Source organism: Hyperolius riggenbachi, chromosome 12 (assembly GCF_040937935.1).
Source record: "Hyperolius riggenbachi isolate aHypRig1 chromosome 12, aHypRig1.pri, whole genome shotgun sequence".
Lineage (NCBI taxonomy): Eukaryota > Metazoa > Chordata > Amphibia > Anura > Hyperoliidae > Hyperolius > Hyperolius riggenbachi.
Window position 1 is genome coordinate 113538171 of NC_090657.1, and position 17187 is coordinate 113555357.

General features: G+C 45.5%; 1 protein-coding gene across 3 annotated transcripts in view; it reads left to right on the forward strand.

Moving 5' to 3' along the window:
* LOC137542588 (amine oxidase [copper-containing] 3-like) overlaps positions 1 to 17187 on the forward strand; it is an 89245-nt gene that overhangs the window by 19290 nt on the left and 52768 nt on the right. Inside the window, exon 1 of one of the 3 annotated variants that reach the window (XM_068264621.1) lies at positions 3647 to 3708. The exons of 1 other annotated variant lie outside the window; for it this stretch is intronic. The gene's annotated coding sequence lies outside the window, so the exon portion shown is untranslated. Of the gene's footprint in view, positions 1 to 3646; positions 3709 to 12433; positions 12574 to 17187 lie in introns of those variants that run through there. One more of the 3 variants, XM_068264620.1, reaches the window with a different exon arrangement.

The following is a 17187-nucleotide window of genomic DNA, read 5'->3' on the forward strand; positions in this document are numbered from 1 at the left end:
CTACTGTTCGGTTGTCTGTCCCGGAGATGTTGGAGTGCTTCAAATCCATAATGTCGATGGCCATACCACGTTACGTGGTTCCCAGGCACCACTACTTTCGAGCTGTGCCGTGCCAGCATTACAGGAGCACGTGGTCGCAAACATCAACCCAAGCCTGAAAAATGCAGTTGCCTGCAAGGTTCACCTCACCATTGACATGTGGATGAGTGCGTTTGGCCAGGGTCGGTACATCTCCCTTACGGTGCACTGGGTGAACCTTGTGGAGCCTGGGAGCGACACCTCACCCGCTATGGCACAGGTTTTGCCAACACCTCAAATAGCCGGACCTGCGTCCCTCGAGTTGATGACAGCACCTACCTCTCTGGCTCCTTCTCCTCCACCCCCTCTCCAAACTCTACCTCATTTAGCAGGGCTAACTCAGCAATAGGTGCATGGAAGTAGTGCAGCACAGCTGTTGCCATGCGTCAGCAGGCCTTATTAAAGATGATCTGCCTTGGAGATAAGCAGCACACCGGTGCTGAAATTTGGAAGGGAATACAGGAACAGACCCCGTTGTGGCTGGCACCGCTGGACCTGGAACCAGGCCAGGTTGTGTGTGATAATGGGAGCAATCTCATTAGCGCGTTACAGTTGGCAAAGCTGAGACACATCCCTTGCCTGGCCCATGTTCTGAACCTAGTGGTTCAGTGGTCTCTGAGGACATACCCAGACGTGGCGGATCTTCTGCAGAATGTGCAACGAGTGGCAAAGCATTTTCGCAAATCCAGTACCGCTTCGGCCGCACTTACCAAGTTGCAGCAGCGAATCCATCTACCCAACCATCGCTTGGTGTGTGATGTTCCCATGCGCTGGAATTCGACGCTGCACATGTTAGCACGCCTTTGCGAGCAAAAGAGTGCAGTAGTTCAGTACCTGATGGAGCAGTACCGAGGCAGTCAGCTGCCAAACTTTTGTGGTTCAGAATGGGCCTCTGCGCAGTCCTCCAAAATTTTGAGCAATCCATGTTGCTTGTGAGCGGTGATAACTCATTAGTCAGCATTACAATACCACTACTGTGTTTACTGAAGAAATCAATGTTGAAGATCAAGGAAGACGCAATCAGGATGGAAGAGGAGGAATTCAGAGAAGACAACGCACAGTGTGATATTATCCACATTAGGCAATCTGCCTCAGGAACTGCTGGTCCCTTGTATGATGAAGAGGATCGAGGAACAGCTGGAGTTGGAGCAGGACATGGATGCCTCCACTGCCGAGGGACATGGCCGTGCATGTTTGACTTCCACAATTCAACGGGAATGGGCAGGAGAAAACGAGGAAGAAGGTGGGCATGATGCTGGTGATGGTGCATCACAAGCAAGCACAGAACATGATGATGATAACGAGCAACCTGTTGGGACTCTGGCACACATGGCTAAGTTCATATTAGGCTGCATTGTCCGAATTCTGGCGGACGTGGAGTACTGGGTTTATACCCTTCTGGATCCACGGTACAAAGAAAATTTTCCAACATTGATTGAAGAAAGTGTCAGACAGGTAAAAATGCAAGAGTACCAGAAGGCCCTTGTGGAGAAATTGGTGAGGAGATTTCCATCCTCCTCTAGCCACGCCGACAGACTGACTTCCGCTAACCCAGTACTAGGAGGGGAGCAAAGAATAACACAAGCTGCAGCTAGTGCCCACAAGGGAATCGGCAGTGTCCAAGGTGTGGTAAAGTTTTCTGACACCCAGGCAGCAGCCCACAGAACAGCATTTGCGCAGTTCCACCATCAACACCGCTCGCCTGCAGAGGATGGTCAAGGACTACATGTCAGATAGCGTAGCCATGTTCAACAATCCATCAGTCCCCTTTAATTATTGGGTCTCTAAGCTAGACACCTGGCACGAACTGGCATTGTACGCAATAGAGGTGCTGGCTTGCCCTGCCGCCAGTGTTATGTCCGACTGTTGTTTCAGTGCTGCCGGAGGCATCGTTACAGATAGGCGTATCTGCCTTTCCATAGCAAATGCAGACCGTCTGACACAAATAAAAATGAATAAATCGTGGATTTCGCAACACCCCCCGAGCAAGCACCATGAACATCTGTGCAGGGTTAACGTTGCCGGTCCCAGATAGGAATAGGACTGTTTTTCAGGAATATCTCTTTTGTATAATATTTATCAATGCATGGCGGCAAAATGCATTGGTTTAAAGTGAACCTGAGGTGAGAATGAGATGGAGGTTGCCATATTTATTTCCTTTCAAATTATACCAGTTACCTGGCAGCCATAATGATCTATTTGGACGCAGTGGTGTGTGAATTAAACCAGAAAGAAGTATGCAGGTAATCTTGCCAGGTCGGACATTATTGTCAGAAACACATGATCTGCTGCATGCTTGTTCAGGGTCTATGCTTGAACGTATTAGAGGCAGAGGATCTGAAGGACAACCAGGCAACTGGTGTTGCTTAAAAGGAAATAAATATGGCAGCCTCTCCATGTCACTCTCACCTCGGGTTCACTTTAAGCCTGCATTTTGTCCTCATGCAAGGCCTGGGTTGTGTCACAAAGCGTGGCCTTGCTCTCCTGTAACTCCTCTTCCATCCTGTGTGCTGGGTTAGCGTTGCCGGTCCTATTGGTACTAGGACAGCTTTTCAGGATCTCATTTGTATAAAATTTATAAATGCATGGCGATACACTGCATTGGCCTTAAGCGTGCAGTTTTTCCCCATACACGTATGCCTTTTTTTGGGGAGTTTTATTGGCAGTCAAGTATAATTGGCGCACTGCTCTGCAAACATGAGTCCCTGCTTTTATTCTGAGCCTAAGATCTATGTGTAAATGCCCCCCCACTATTTTTCAAACCATTTTGCAGAAGTTTCCCTCATTTTGCAAGTTTTTTTTCAGGCCTGCAAAGCAGGGATGCTCGGGTTCCCTTTGACTTCAATTAGGCTCGGTGTTTGGCCGAATATCCCGAACATCCGGACTATGTTCGGCCGAGCCGACCCGAGCCCGAATATCTGGGTGTTTGATCAACCTGATTTATTATGTGTATGAAAATTATGTTTACACTATATGCCCTTGATATAATAACAGCTATACTTTTACAGCTACATTTTAGCCTCATCATTTTGTACAGCGCTGTGAAGATGTTGGCGCTATATAAATATGAAATAAAAATATTTTGCAGGTACTACAATCCACACAAAAAATTCCCGGTTATTTTGATCAAGCTAAATACAGGTTATATCTTTACTATTATATCTTTTCAATATTGCACCTACAAAGATCACAAATGCAGTTTACATCTTTGTCATTAAATGCGGCTACAGCAATCATAGATAATACCAGTAATAACTTCCAAAAATTGTGGCTACAACAAAATCACTTAATAAAAAAGATCTCCCAACAGGGCTGTTCCTAGCCTTTTTGTCACTCGAGGCAAGAAGTCCTATGTCATCCTCCCCCGCCAGCCCCCATAAAAAAGTAAAAACCCACACACTTAAGAATATGAACCATGGAGTGAATAAGGTGGATGCTTAATACAAGGAGTCCCCAAGATAGAAACAACCTGCCGATCCTGTCTAATTTCATTTCACACCCCCTTCCTGCATCTCCTACATTATGTAGCAAGATTACATTTGACATGAGGAGAGTGAGGAGCCAGGAATAGAGGAAGCAGGAGACAGACAGGATGGTCACACAGGCACAGCCATGGACTCCGGCAGGGAGGTGAGAGCACAGCTTCTGCTACGCTATACTCTGCATTTACACACTGGGCTGGGGGCAGTGGCGTAGCTAAGGAAGCTCAGGGTCCCAGTACAAGTTTTACATTGGCTCCCCCCAAGCACTCTCTTCATAACAATTGATATGGCGCACCATATCCTGCAAAGGACAACTACAGTACAGTCAGGGGCGCCTCCTAGCCATTTTGTCACTCCAAGCGAGAAAACCTGCCCCCCCCCCCCCCCCCCCCCGAAAATAATCAGAAAGCGGCATCGTTTCACCAGAAAATAATTGTAATGCTAAAGCATTTCACCAGAAAATCGTAATGCTAAAGCATTTCACCAGAAAATAATCGTTGTCTGGTCGATCAGGTGACCCTGGGGGGAGAAAATAGGTAGAGAGAGGGATGAGAGGAGGTAGAGATACTGGAAAGTGGAAGTCACAGGAGGGAGAATAAATGGGAGAAATATGTCTCACCATCGGGGTCCTGTTTGGCAGGGCACACAGTGAAAGGAAAAAGCAGGAAGGGAGGGGGATGGAGCACATGGGAAGCAGATACTGAAACACAGCACTCAGGAGGGCAGCCAGAGACACAGAACTTTCTGCAGCAAGTCAGCTTATGTAAATAGTGCTGTACAGTGCTTCCCAGCCTCTGCTCCTGTTACAGCATGTCCCATCATTATCCTATCCTGGACAGTATGACAACTGGCTGTTCTACTGAAAAAAATCAGCATATAAGTGACAGTAAAATACAGTATATGCTGATAATGAGAATAAATAATCATGAATGCTGGGCAGCCAGGGTTTGTACTGTCCAGGATGCAGATAATGGTGATTGTAGTAACAGGAGCAGAGGTCCCACCATCCAGATCCACTCAAAGTCTCCCTGGTAATAGCGGCAGGCTGGTCACGGTTCATCTCCTCTCCCCCTCCTCCTGGCACAGGCAGCTGTATCACATTCTCTACCTCATGGCTGCTGTGCGTGTGTGAAGGATTCCTTCTGCCTCACACACACAGGTCCGGACCGTCCCTCCATTCATTGCAGTGCATTGTGACTAGCAGCTGGAGTCTCTGGGGGACGCAGGGGACATGACAAAGTTCAGCCATTGCGAGTGAGCAGCATGTCGTCCAGGGGCGTAGGAATAGACCCTGCAGCCCCTGCAGTTGCAGGGGGGCCCCTAGCAAGTCAGGGGCCCGGAGGAGGAAAGGCTGTCACCACCGGCGTACCTACCGGGGATGCGACTCTCTCAGCCGCAGGGGGGCCCGGCCGCCCGGGGCTGCTCTGGGGCCCGCTCACTGTGCGTGGGGGGAGCGCTGCTCTGGACCCCCCAGCAAGGTGCTCAACTGGCCGCAGCATCTAATAGACGCTGCGCCAGTTCATTCCCCGCAGCCCCGCTCCAGCAGCCTGCATAGTCTCCGGCAGGCAGAGCAGGGCTACGGCAAGATGGCCGCCGAAGAAGCCCTACACTGGAGACTATTTGTGTCTCTAGTACAGGGCTTCGGCAGCCATCTTGCCGTAGCCCTGCACTCTGCCTGTCAGCGCGGGAGATGTGCTGCAGGAGGACTCGGGGAGCTGCGAGCCAGATGCCGGGAGAGGAGAAGACTTCTGTCAGGTAAGTGAATTGTTTTTTTTTCACAGGTGCATTTTTTTTTCTAGTGTCTGCTGCCTACATTGTGATTTTCAGGTGTCTGCTGCACACATTATGATTTTCTGGTGTCTGCTGCCCACATTATGATTTTCTGGTGACTGATGCCCACATTGTGATTTTCTGGTGACTGCTGCCCACATTACGATTTTCAGGTGTCTGCTGCCCACATTGCGATTTTCTGGTGTCTGCTGCCCACATTGCGATTTTCTGGTGTCTGCTGCCCACATTGTGATTTTCTGGTGACTGCTGCCCACATTACGATTTTCAGGTGTCTGCTGCCCACATTGCGATTTTCTGGTGTCTGCTGCCCACATTGTGATTTTCTGGTGTCTGCTGCCTACATTACGATTTTCTGGTGTCTGCTGCCCACATTACGATTTTCTGGTGTCTGCTGCCCACATTATGATTTTCTAGTGTCTGCTGCCCACATTATGATTTTCTGGTGTCTGCTGCCCACATTACGATTTTCTGGTCACTGCTGCCCACATTACGATTTTCTGGTCACTGCTGCCCACATTGCGATTTTCTGGTCACTGCTGCCCACATTGCGATTTTCTGGTGTCTGCTGCCCACATTGCGATTTTCTGGTGTCTGCTGCCCACATTACGATTTTCTGGTCACTGCTGCCCACATTGCGATTTTCTGGTCACTGCTGCCCACATTGCGATTTTCTGGTCACTGCTGCCCACATTGCGATTTTCTGGTGTCTGCTGCCCACATTATGATTTTCTGGTGTCTGCTGCCCACATTACGATTTTCAGGTGTCTGCTGCCCACATTACGATTTTCAGGTGTCTGCTGCCCACATTACGATTTTCAGGTGTCTGCTGCCCACATTAGGATTTTCTGGTGTCTGCTGCCCACATTGCGATTTTTTGGTGTCTGCTGCCCACATTGCGATTTTCTGGTGTCTGCTGCCCACATTACGATTTTCAGGTGTCTGCTGCCCACATTGTGATTTTCAGGTGTCTGCTGCCCACATTACGATTTTCTGGTCACTGCTGCCCACATTGCGATTTTCTGGTCACTGCTGCCCACATTGCGATTTTCAGGTGTCTGCTGCCCTCATTACGATTTTCAGGTGTCTGCTGCCCACATTTACGATTTTCAGGTGTCTGCTGCCCACATTACGATTTTCAGGTGTCTGCTGCCCACATTGCGATTTTCAGGTGTCTGCTGCCCACATTGCGATTTTCTGGTGTCTGCTGCCCACATTACGATTTTCTGGTGTATGCTGCCCACATTAGGATTTTCTGGTGACTGCTGCCCACATTGCGATTTTCTGGTGACTGCTGCCCACATTGCGATTTTTCTGGTGACTGCTGCCCACATAAGGATTTTCTGGTGACTGCTGCCCACATTAGGATTTTCTGGTGTCTGCTGCCCACATTACGACATTCTGGTGACTGACTGCTGCCCACATTAGGATTTTCTGGTGACTGCTGCCCACATTACGATATTCTGGTGACTGCTGCCCACATTAGGATTTTCTGGTGACTGATGCCCACATTGCAATTTTCTGGTGACTGCTGCCCACATGGCGATTTTCTGGTGACTGCTGCCCACATTGCGATTTTCTGGTGAACTCTGCCCACATTACGATTTTCTGGCCCACATTACGATTTTCTGGTGAACACTGCTAACGTTACGATTGTCTGGTGAATGCTGTCCACGTTACGATTTTCTGGTGAACGCTGCCCACATTACGATTTTCTGGCCCACATTACGATTTTCTGGTGAACACTGCCCAAGTTACGATTGTCTGGTGAATGCTGTCCATGTTACAATTTTCTGGTGAACTCTGCCCACATTACGATTTTCTGTCCCACATTACGATATTCTGGTGAACGCTGCCCACATTACGATTGTCTGGTGAATGCTGCCCACGTTACAATTTTCTGGTGACTGCTGCTCACATTACTATTTTCTGGTGACTGGTGCCCACATTACGATTTTCTGGTGAACTCTGCCCACATTATGATTTTCTAAAGGCCCATATTACGATTTTCTGGTGAACTCTGCCCACATTACGATTTTCTGGCCCACATTACGATTGTCTGGTAAAATGCTGCCCACTTTACAATTAATTTACAGTGAAACGCTGCCCCATTACGATTATTTGGCACCTATGGGGGGGGGGCCCCATCCAAATATTCGCAGGGGGGCCCAGTGATTTCTAGTTACGCCCCTGATGTCGTCCTAACTCTGCTGGCAAGGGGGCGGAATTAGAGGCGGGGACAGAGTTCACTGAATACTGTGGCCACTGATGTGAAGAGGGGGTGGCCTTAGAAGTGAAGGCGTGCAGCAGAGCTGTTTCTCCATCTATTGGCCGGGGAGGAGGGGGGAGTGTATGGAGGTGGGACGGTGATCTCCCTCATCGCTCGAGTCTCTGACTTTCTGTCCTCTTCTCTGCTAACAAGATAACAATATATCACGCAAGAAAATGCGCCTGGTGACAAGCACAGCGCCCCAAGTGGCTGCTTGTAGTGCCTGCTGGTTCAGGCGCCCCTGAGTACAGTGTCAGTGTCAGAGGTGCAAAAAGATGATGGGGAACAGTTTGTTAATGATTACTACTATTCAATGCATCTGTAGAAGTGTTTATTACCAGCACAGGACCAATAAAGAGCTAATACTGCGTTTGAGGGAGGACACATTGGGGGACAGAAGGAGGCACAAAGGGGAAAAGAACGATGCACAAGGGGACAGAGGGATGCATGGGGTTGAGGAGAGATGGCACAGAGGGACACAGTGGCAGCTGCCTGCAACTTACACTACCCAGACACAGCAGAAGAAGGTGATAGAGCACACATGCGGGTGGGCTTCTTTTGTGGGTGGGGCTTAATCCAGGGGCATGGCACCCCCAGGACCAATAGCACTCCAGGCAATGGCCTGTAATCTCTATGCCTAAAAATGCCCCTGGTAGAAAGTGATGTACATGTGACCATTAGTCATGATCAGTGGTCCTCAAACTAAGGGCCGCGGGCCGAATGTGGCCCCCTGAGGATTTTTTTACCGGTCTCCCCCCACACAAAATGTAATACTTATAGTCTAGATGCGGTCAGATATATCTTTAAATATTGGTGGTCCTCATATAGAATAGCAGTGCTGGCACCATCCATCCACATGGAAGCCAGAAAGCAGTAATTCGCTGGTTTCCAATCAAATTCCACATCAGGTGACACTGCTGTCCAATTGGACTGCAGGTTGTCACCTGGGTATGATTCACTGTCTGGCCCGCAAAGACTTCTACATCATTTTATATATACTCCGGCCCCCCAGCAGTCTGAAGTATGTTGACCCGGCCCTCGACCCAAAATGTTTGGAGACCCCTGGTCAAGATGGTCCTTCCTCACTGGGTCCACTAGTGGGATCTGGCGCTGGTTTTGGTCTTTCCAGGTACCTCTTCATGGTATCTGTAAAGTTTTTGGTAAACTGACATTAATCTACACTCTTACAGCACTTCAGTGCAGACATTTACACCATAGTCACTGAATGATCTTGGTCATATTACTAACCACAGTAATGCACATAGTAAAACCTTAACCCTGGACAACAACATCATATCAAAGCAGATGATACACATGCTGAATGGCCAAATTATTAAAGACCCCACACTTATAATGCCTGTTATTTCTTTTAATTGCAGGCTTTTCAATCAATAGTTGTGCTTAGAGTTGAAGTTTCTAGACCAGTAGTAATCAGGCCCGGATTTCTGGGAAGGTCAGAGGCCATGGCCTAGGGCTATAAAAATTAGCAGGGCGCAGGACTTGGAGAGATAAGAGGTCACATGTCAAAGTAAATCACCTCTCCTGCTTTGCTCTGGTCTGCCTGAATTCCAGAGATCCCTGCATCTCTCTTACTTGTGCAAAGTGTGTGTTATGGCAGTCAGCATCTGCTGTCACCTGTATGATGAGAGGGGACAAACAATCTGCTGTGAGAAGAAAAATATATGGTCTCAAGTAGCAGAACTCTTGAGTTCCAATTAGTTTTTTTCATGCAGCACGCATTCACGGGCAGGAATTAGCAGCTCTCCCCCTCCCTGACTGATGATAGTTTATTACTAGTAGGTCAGTGCTGTTAAAGACCTCAGATCTGTTGAATTTATGGCTTTTTTTTTCCTCCTAGAGAATGACAACAACATTCTTTCTGCTACAGTTTAACTCTTTCCTGGCTTGTTTTTGTAAGCAAAGTACTGTGTTGACCATCAGTGAAAGCAGGATGTTTTGAAACAGAATGACAACTGTGTTACATTTATTTATATTTACAAAACTATCAATGCATCTCCTGCTGACTGTATATATAGCTGTGTGCCTAACATCTTGTATACAGTAACACAGTCTGAAGACGGCTCATTAACCAAAGGCTCACTGTTTTTCTTTGGATTAGCCAATAAAAAGTGTTATTTTGTTACAAAACTTCCTGCTGACTGATTTTAAAATCTGTCTTAAGTGCTAAATTGTCACTGTGTAAAGTACACCTGAGCTTATGCTGGGTACACACAATGCAATTTTCTGACAGCTTTACTGTCAGATCGACTATTTCCAACATGTCCGATCTGCTTTCCAATCAATTTTCTGAATGATTTTTCATAGAAGTGAACAGCAAATTGATCGAAAAATTGAAATTAGATCAGACATGATGGAAATAATCGACCTGACAGTAAATCTGTCAGAAAATTGCATCATGTGTACCTAGCATTACACTACATCTATGCCGGTGTGTGTAGTGTCAGAACCTTCTACTTATCTGGTCTCTGTTTTGGATAGGCTTCTCTCCATTGCACTGCTTTGTCCCTATTTGTGCCTCTGACGGCAGCAAGTAGCAAAGAGGACAAAGAAGCAGCGCTGTCCACTGGGGCTCCTTGTGATTTTGCACTTCTGTATGCATGTGCACAGGAGCTGAGGGAGTGTTATGGGTATGTGTACTTGACAAGTGCTGCTGAGTGCTCATACATGAGCATCATTTCTGAAGTATGCAAGCCCAGAACACTATCGCCTGCTGTGCATGCAGACAGGAGCGCGAAATTACATGAAGTGGACAGAGCATGCACTGCTTCTTTGTTGAACGGGGCAAAGCAGCAAAACAGAGGGGGGCCCGTTCAAAATAGTCAGAGTTGGACAGAATGGGGGGGGGGGGGGGCGGTTGGTGACAGCCGACCTAGGGCGCTGGAAAGTACAAATCCGGCCCTGGTAGTAATCCTCTAGACACCTGAGATATTGTTTCACAGGAAAAGCCAAGAATGTTAGTGGTTTCCTAAATACTAATTCTATCTTTTTGTTACACCCATAATCATGACTCACACCAGTTTGTTTATAGATTCTATCATACCCATGTAGAGGCTAAACAGATATCTTAATATGATATCTCTTATGTCACTAATGGAACCATTCAAAGTCGGTGTTGTAATCCGGGCACACAATGTATAAAAACTTTAATTAGCAAATAATATGAAATTCTATCGAGAGAATGTTCTAAATCAGATAGCACCAGGCAGCGTGGTTGAAGATTGTAACCTCAATCTCTTCAAGCTGCAGCTAAGCAACTCCAATTGGTCATTGGAATACTGTCCCAAAAAAGGTGTACTTTTTCATTAGAAGGAAATCCCATTGTATAACAATGAGACTCAGAGACATCTTCTTTTCGATCAAATAAAAAGAGTTTCAAACTGGCAAGAGGAGGTCCTTAAAGGACCTCTTTCGCGAATGAGGAAAAAAAAAGTGTTTTATGCATAAACTTTCAAACATCCTTCTAAAATAGTGTAAAAAGTTTTTTTTTTTTTTTTTAAATGAATGGTTTCATCAAAGCCACATGTAATCCTCAGTCTTTGTAAACACTGATGGATGATGGACTGGGAGGCTAATCCATTTCTTAGGAGTGCTTTTTTTTTTTACTTTCATTTCACAAACATAACTCCTGCCTGCGTACGTTAAAAAGGGGCGCTGGGAAAAAAGGGCGCCGGGTTTTAAACGATAAACATGGATAACGTTTAAAAATATAATGTACTATATTTCGTTTAAAAATAATGTTTTATAAAGTTATAAATCATTAAATAATGTGCATGAAATTGGCAATTGTGAAAACGTTAATCTTCCGTTTAAAAAGTGAAACGTATAATAACGTTTAAAAAAAAATAGTAAGTAACCCTCCCTGTACCTACCCCTAACCCCTAGACCCCCGTGTTGGTGCCTAAACCTAAGACTCCCCTGATGGTGCCTAAACCTAAGACTCCCCTGGTGGTGCCTAAACCTAAGACTCCCCTGGTGGTGCCTAAACCTAAGACCCCCCTGTTGATGCCTAAACCTAAGACCCCCCTGGTGGTGCCTAAACCTAAGACCCCCCTGTGATAAGCATTAATAACGTGTGAAAAAAATATTGTGCTGTTTTTCGTTTAAAAATAATGTTTTAAAAAAGATTGTACTGTTTTTCGTTTAAAAATAATGTTTAAAAAATTATAAATCATAAAATAATGTGTAATCATGAGAAGCAGTTATAAAACAGTAAAAGTCTCCGGGCGCCGCTTATAAAACGTTATTTTTTTCCGGCGCCCTTTTTTCCTGTCGGGCGCCCATTAAACGATATTTATTATGGGAGTGAATGGCGGCGCCCGATTTGTCCACTTGCCTCAGGCGCCCGAATTTACTGTTCCCCTCCTGCCTACCTAGTTTTCAGTGGTGTAATCCACTGCTGGCAGGAATCACCGTTATAGCATAACGGCTGAGCTCCACTGAGCTCCTCCGTATGCGTTTACATTGTTGCCTGGCAACAAGACTCCCGGTCTGTGCAGAGGGTCGTTCTGTGCAAAGGTCATCTGTTATCAGCTGCTGGGAGAATCAGTCAGAATCAGCCCTATCTACACCATCCATTCTTTGTCCAAATTGATTGAATTCGATTCATTGATTCGATTCGATCCGACCTGTCCAATTCATGATTCAATTCAATTTGTTTCAAATTGAATCGAATCATGAATTGGACATGTCAGATTGAATCGAATCAAATTGAATCGAATCGGACAAATAACCGTATGGTGTAGATGGGGCTGATTCTGGCTGATTCTCCCAGCAGCTGGTAACAGATGACTCTCTGCACAGAATGACTCTCTGCACAGACCGGGAGTCTTGTTGCCAGGCAACAATGTAAACACATATGGAGGAGCTCAGTGGAGCTCAGCGATTATGCTATAACGGTGATTCTTGCCAGCAGTGAATAACACCACTGAAAACTAGGTAGGCAGGAGTTATGTTTGTGAAATGAAAGTAAAAAAGCACCCCTTACAAATGCCTCCCAGTCATCATCTGTCAGTGTTTACAAACACTGAGGATTACATGTTGCTTTGATGAAACCATTCATTGAGAGAGCCTAAGCGCTTTGAGTCCTATGGGAGAAAAGCGCTATAGAAATGTTATTGTATTATTATTGTATTATTGTATTATGATTTAAAAAAAAAAACTTTTTACACTTTATGCATGAGCCACTTTTTATTTTTTTCCTCATTCAGGAAAAGGTCCTTTAAAATAATTTTAAGTGAGCATAACCTTAAGTTTAATTAATTCTACTCCCTCAGGACATCTCTCAATGGCTGCGGCAGATACAAAGTCTATCCATTCCTGTATACAGATGCACGTTTCCCTAAAATTTGTCAAATCCTGGTTTATTGGGAACTCTTACCCACTTATATGATGTGCACTACATTGGAGCCCAGCTGCTTGACCAAAGCGGCTATGGGTTTACATCCATCTTCTCTTTATTTGTGGAGATACAGCACACAGAACCAGCACAACATTTTGCACCTGTTGCCCTTTGTCTAGTGCTCAGCTGGGCACTTGACAAAGGGCAACAGGCCCGAAACATTGTGCTGCTTTTGTAAGTTGTATCACTGCAATTGATGAAATAAAGAGAAGCTAAATATACATCCGTTAAGTGTTGAGTCCTATATGGGAATTTCTGTATATTTGGACTTTGGTTTGAGAAGCTTGATGGACCACTTATCCCACTAGGACTCTCCCTTAATATTTGCACATCCCTGAGGCTAGTGGGCTCCTCATTTACATATACAGCTGAGGGGTCATTACTAAACTCAAGGTGAGGTCAAACCAGGTGTATCTTTAGAATTAGAATTCTCCTATTATATTTCTTTATAAAAATACCTCTGTTTTTAACCACTTTTTGCTCTGCCTCTTTCCCTCTTTCTTAAATTTTGCCTTGAAGGCTTTGATATTTTCATGATGAAGCCTAGGAGTGTACCAGTTATGGGTAAAAAGCTTACATAACATTAACAACAATAACATTCTATGGCGCTTTTCTTCCATAGGACTCAAAGCACTAATGCTGCGTACACACTGGCGACCATGGTCGTTTGAAACAGCTCATTAACGATCGTTCCGCCGACAATCGGGGAAAGAACTTTACCCAACGATCATTAACACGAACGACAAAAGAACGACATCGGGAAGATGGAAATATCCAACCTGACGGATCATATCTACCGACAATCGTTACAAAACTATAGTGTGTACAGCCATCGGCCGAGAACGATAGTTACAAGGGCAAATGCGCCTGCATTGAATTCTGCCCAGCTTCAGTACTTCCCTTGTAGCGCGGACGTACAGATTGTTACATTGCTCATTTCAATTAAACTTTGTTTTCAAGTTAACAATCATATATTTGTATTTATTGTAACTCCATGTCAGTGTTTTTTTTTTATTTTATATAAATATGTACGCAACATTTTCTTCTGATCGTTCTTTTCTGCGAGAACTATCGTTAAAATGTGTATGATGATCGCTGCATCCCATCGTTGCATACCAATCTTTCCAATATCATTCGTCTGGTAACTATCGTTCTTTGCAAACGATAGTTATCGCAAGTGTGTACGAAGCATTAGGCTCTCTCAAATTCAGTAATTGGCAGTAGGATGAAGTGGTAATACAACAAAATTATATTTCTGCAAATGCCAAACTGAACAGGTGGGTTTTCAGTCTGGATGTAAACACGTCCAGATATGGAGCTGTCCTGATCTGCTTAGGTAAGGAGTTCCATAATGTAGGAGCGGCATGACTGAAGGCTCTGGGACCAAACGTTTTCAGGTGGACTTTGGCTATGACTAGATTATTAGAACCTGTTTATCTGAGATTGAATGGATTGCTACGCAGCTGCAACATTTCTTTCATGTATCCAGGTCCCAGATTATGTAGTGATTTAAATATCATTAGGCCGATTTTGAATAGGATCCTCCATTTTATAGGTAGCCAGTAGAGATGGCCCAAACGTTTCGCCGGCGAACTTGTCCATGCGAACTTCGGTGGTTCGCGTTCACGGTGAACCACAAATTTCTTTCAACAAAGTTTGTGTTTGCATTTTTCCCAAAGACTTTAATGCCTGCCGACTTTAGCGGTTAATAGCAAAGTCCCCTTACATAGTAGAAACACCAAAGGGTATGTAGAGGAGGGCAGTGACTACAAGAGGAAAAAACATTTTTCAAAAAGACCTTATAGTTTTTGAGAAAATCGATTTTAAAATTCTCCTTCTGACCGTGAGAAAATTAAAAGCTTGTCAACTTTAGCGGTTAATAGCAAAGCCCCCTTAAAAGCTAGAAACACCAAAATTGCTGGGAATGTTAAGAACAGTGGGAACAAGAGGGAAAAAAAAGACCTTATACTTTTTTGAGAAAATCGATTTTAAAGTTTCAAAGAAAAAGTTATAGAGCCGATTCATTTGATTTATTAAAGAGCCGATTCATTAAAGAGAATCGGATCATTCATGAACTGGTTAGTATAGATTAGAATGCGTCCTGTGCAGGATGTATAGCTGCCGGCTCCCGCTGTCTCTCTCCACCTGCTTTCACCTGTCACCCTCACCTAGGTTGGCACCCAATGCACCCATGGGTGCACCAGGTGCCAGCCTGGGTGAGAGGTGAGGAGGCGGGGAGGACAGTGGGAGCTGGCAGCTATGTGTCCCAAAGGATGCATTCTCTGCTATGTGGGGGGTGGCGGAGATCTTCAATCAACTTAATTGAAGATCGCAAGATAAGAGGATACTGTATTTGTGGGATCATTTACCAAGGATATTGGAGTGGGAATTTTTTTTTAAAGGTACAGGTAAGTATTTCTGGTTATTTAAGAACATTAAAGGACTTTTTTCGTCGTTGTGTTTTTATTTCATTTAACCCTTTGTGGAAATGGGTAAGGGGTACTTTGTACCCCTATACTCATTTCTGCTGGGAGGGGGGTGGGCATCTGGAGTCCTCTTCTTAAAGGGGACTCCCAGATGCCACCATGAACCCCCCCCCCAAGGGAGTCGTCGCCCCACCTCTTCCTGGGGCACTGGAGGTGGGGAAGAGACCCTTGTCCATGGATTGGACAAGGGCTTGGGGGGAGAGGGGAAGGCTTGGCTGCCTCTCTCCCCCAGAGCCCCTCCATACCATGGACCATGCAGGCTGGTATAGCTCAGGGTGCGAAGCTATCCCAGCCTGCATGGGGGACAAGGGGTTACAAAGAGCACGGTATGGGGGACTCCACATCATTTTTATTTTCAGATTTCACACACCCAGCACATAAAAAATATACATTTTTTTTAACCACTTGAGGACTGCAGTGTTAACCCCCCCCCTAAAGGCCAGGATGTTTTTGTACAAATTGGCCACTGCAGCTTTAAGGCCAAGCTGCAGGGCCGCACAACACAGTACACAAGTGATTCCCACCCCCCTTTTCTCCCCACCAACAGAGCTTCCTGTATTTGTTTTTTTTATAAATATTTATGTTGTGTTTTTTTTTTTTTTTTACTATTTCTTTCTTTAAATTTTTTAAAATCCCTCCCCCCAATCCTAGCGATTGGCTGTCATAGGCTTCTGCCTATGAGAGCCTTTCACTCTCTTGTCCCCCAGGGGGACAGCCGTGTCACACGGCTGTCCCCAGTACAGCGTTGCTGCTGATCGCTGCCGCCGCGGTCACACCCATTGGCATGACCCGGTCGTTAGGTAGTTAAATATTGTTTTCTGCTATCTTTTTGACATATCCTGCAAATTTGGTGTTGCTAGGTTGTAAGGGGCCTTTGCTATTAACTGCTAAAGTCGGCGGGTGATAACTAACCAGAGTTATGGGGGTGCAAAAATGCTAAAATATCCCATAGGCTTTCATTGGGGCCTAGGTTTTGAGGGGGTACAAAAGCGGATGGTTTCTGTTGAACAGTACAGCTGAGCAGCCCCAAATTTTCAGGCTTTGTACAGAGTTTAAGGGGGCTCAGGGCTGGTGAGTTTCGGGCCCCTAACCCAAAGAGATCATATCATAGGGTCATAAAAACCTGTTTATTTTTGCAATTGTGCTGTTGACAAATGTAAATCCACGCCATGGCCGTTAGAAAATTCTGAAGCTCACGACATGTCGCATGCAGGTAGAAGGCATATTGTTGTACTTGCACTCCAACGTTGGGTTCCCTAAAGTGCTAAAATCTCCCATAGGCTTTCATTGGGGCCTAGGTTTTGAGGGTACAAAAGCGCAGGTTTCTGCCGAATGGTAAGGTAAGGGCCCGTAACTCACCAGCCCCGAGCCCCCTTAAACTCGGTACAAAGCCTGAAAATTTGGGGTCGCTCAGCCGTACCGTTTGGCAGAAACCTGCACTTTTGTACCCTCAAAACCTAGGCCCCAATGAAAGCCTATGGGAGATTTTAGCACTTTTGCATCCCCATAACTCTGGTTTGCAGAGATGTAGGGAACCCAACAATGGGGTGTGCAAGTACAACAATATGCCTTCTACCTGCATGCGACATGTCGTGAGCTTCAGACTTTGCTAACGGCCATGGCGAGGATTTACGTTCGTCAACAGTACCATTGCAAAAATAAACA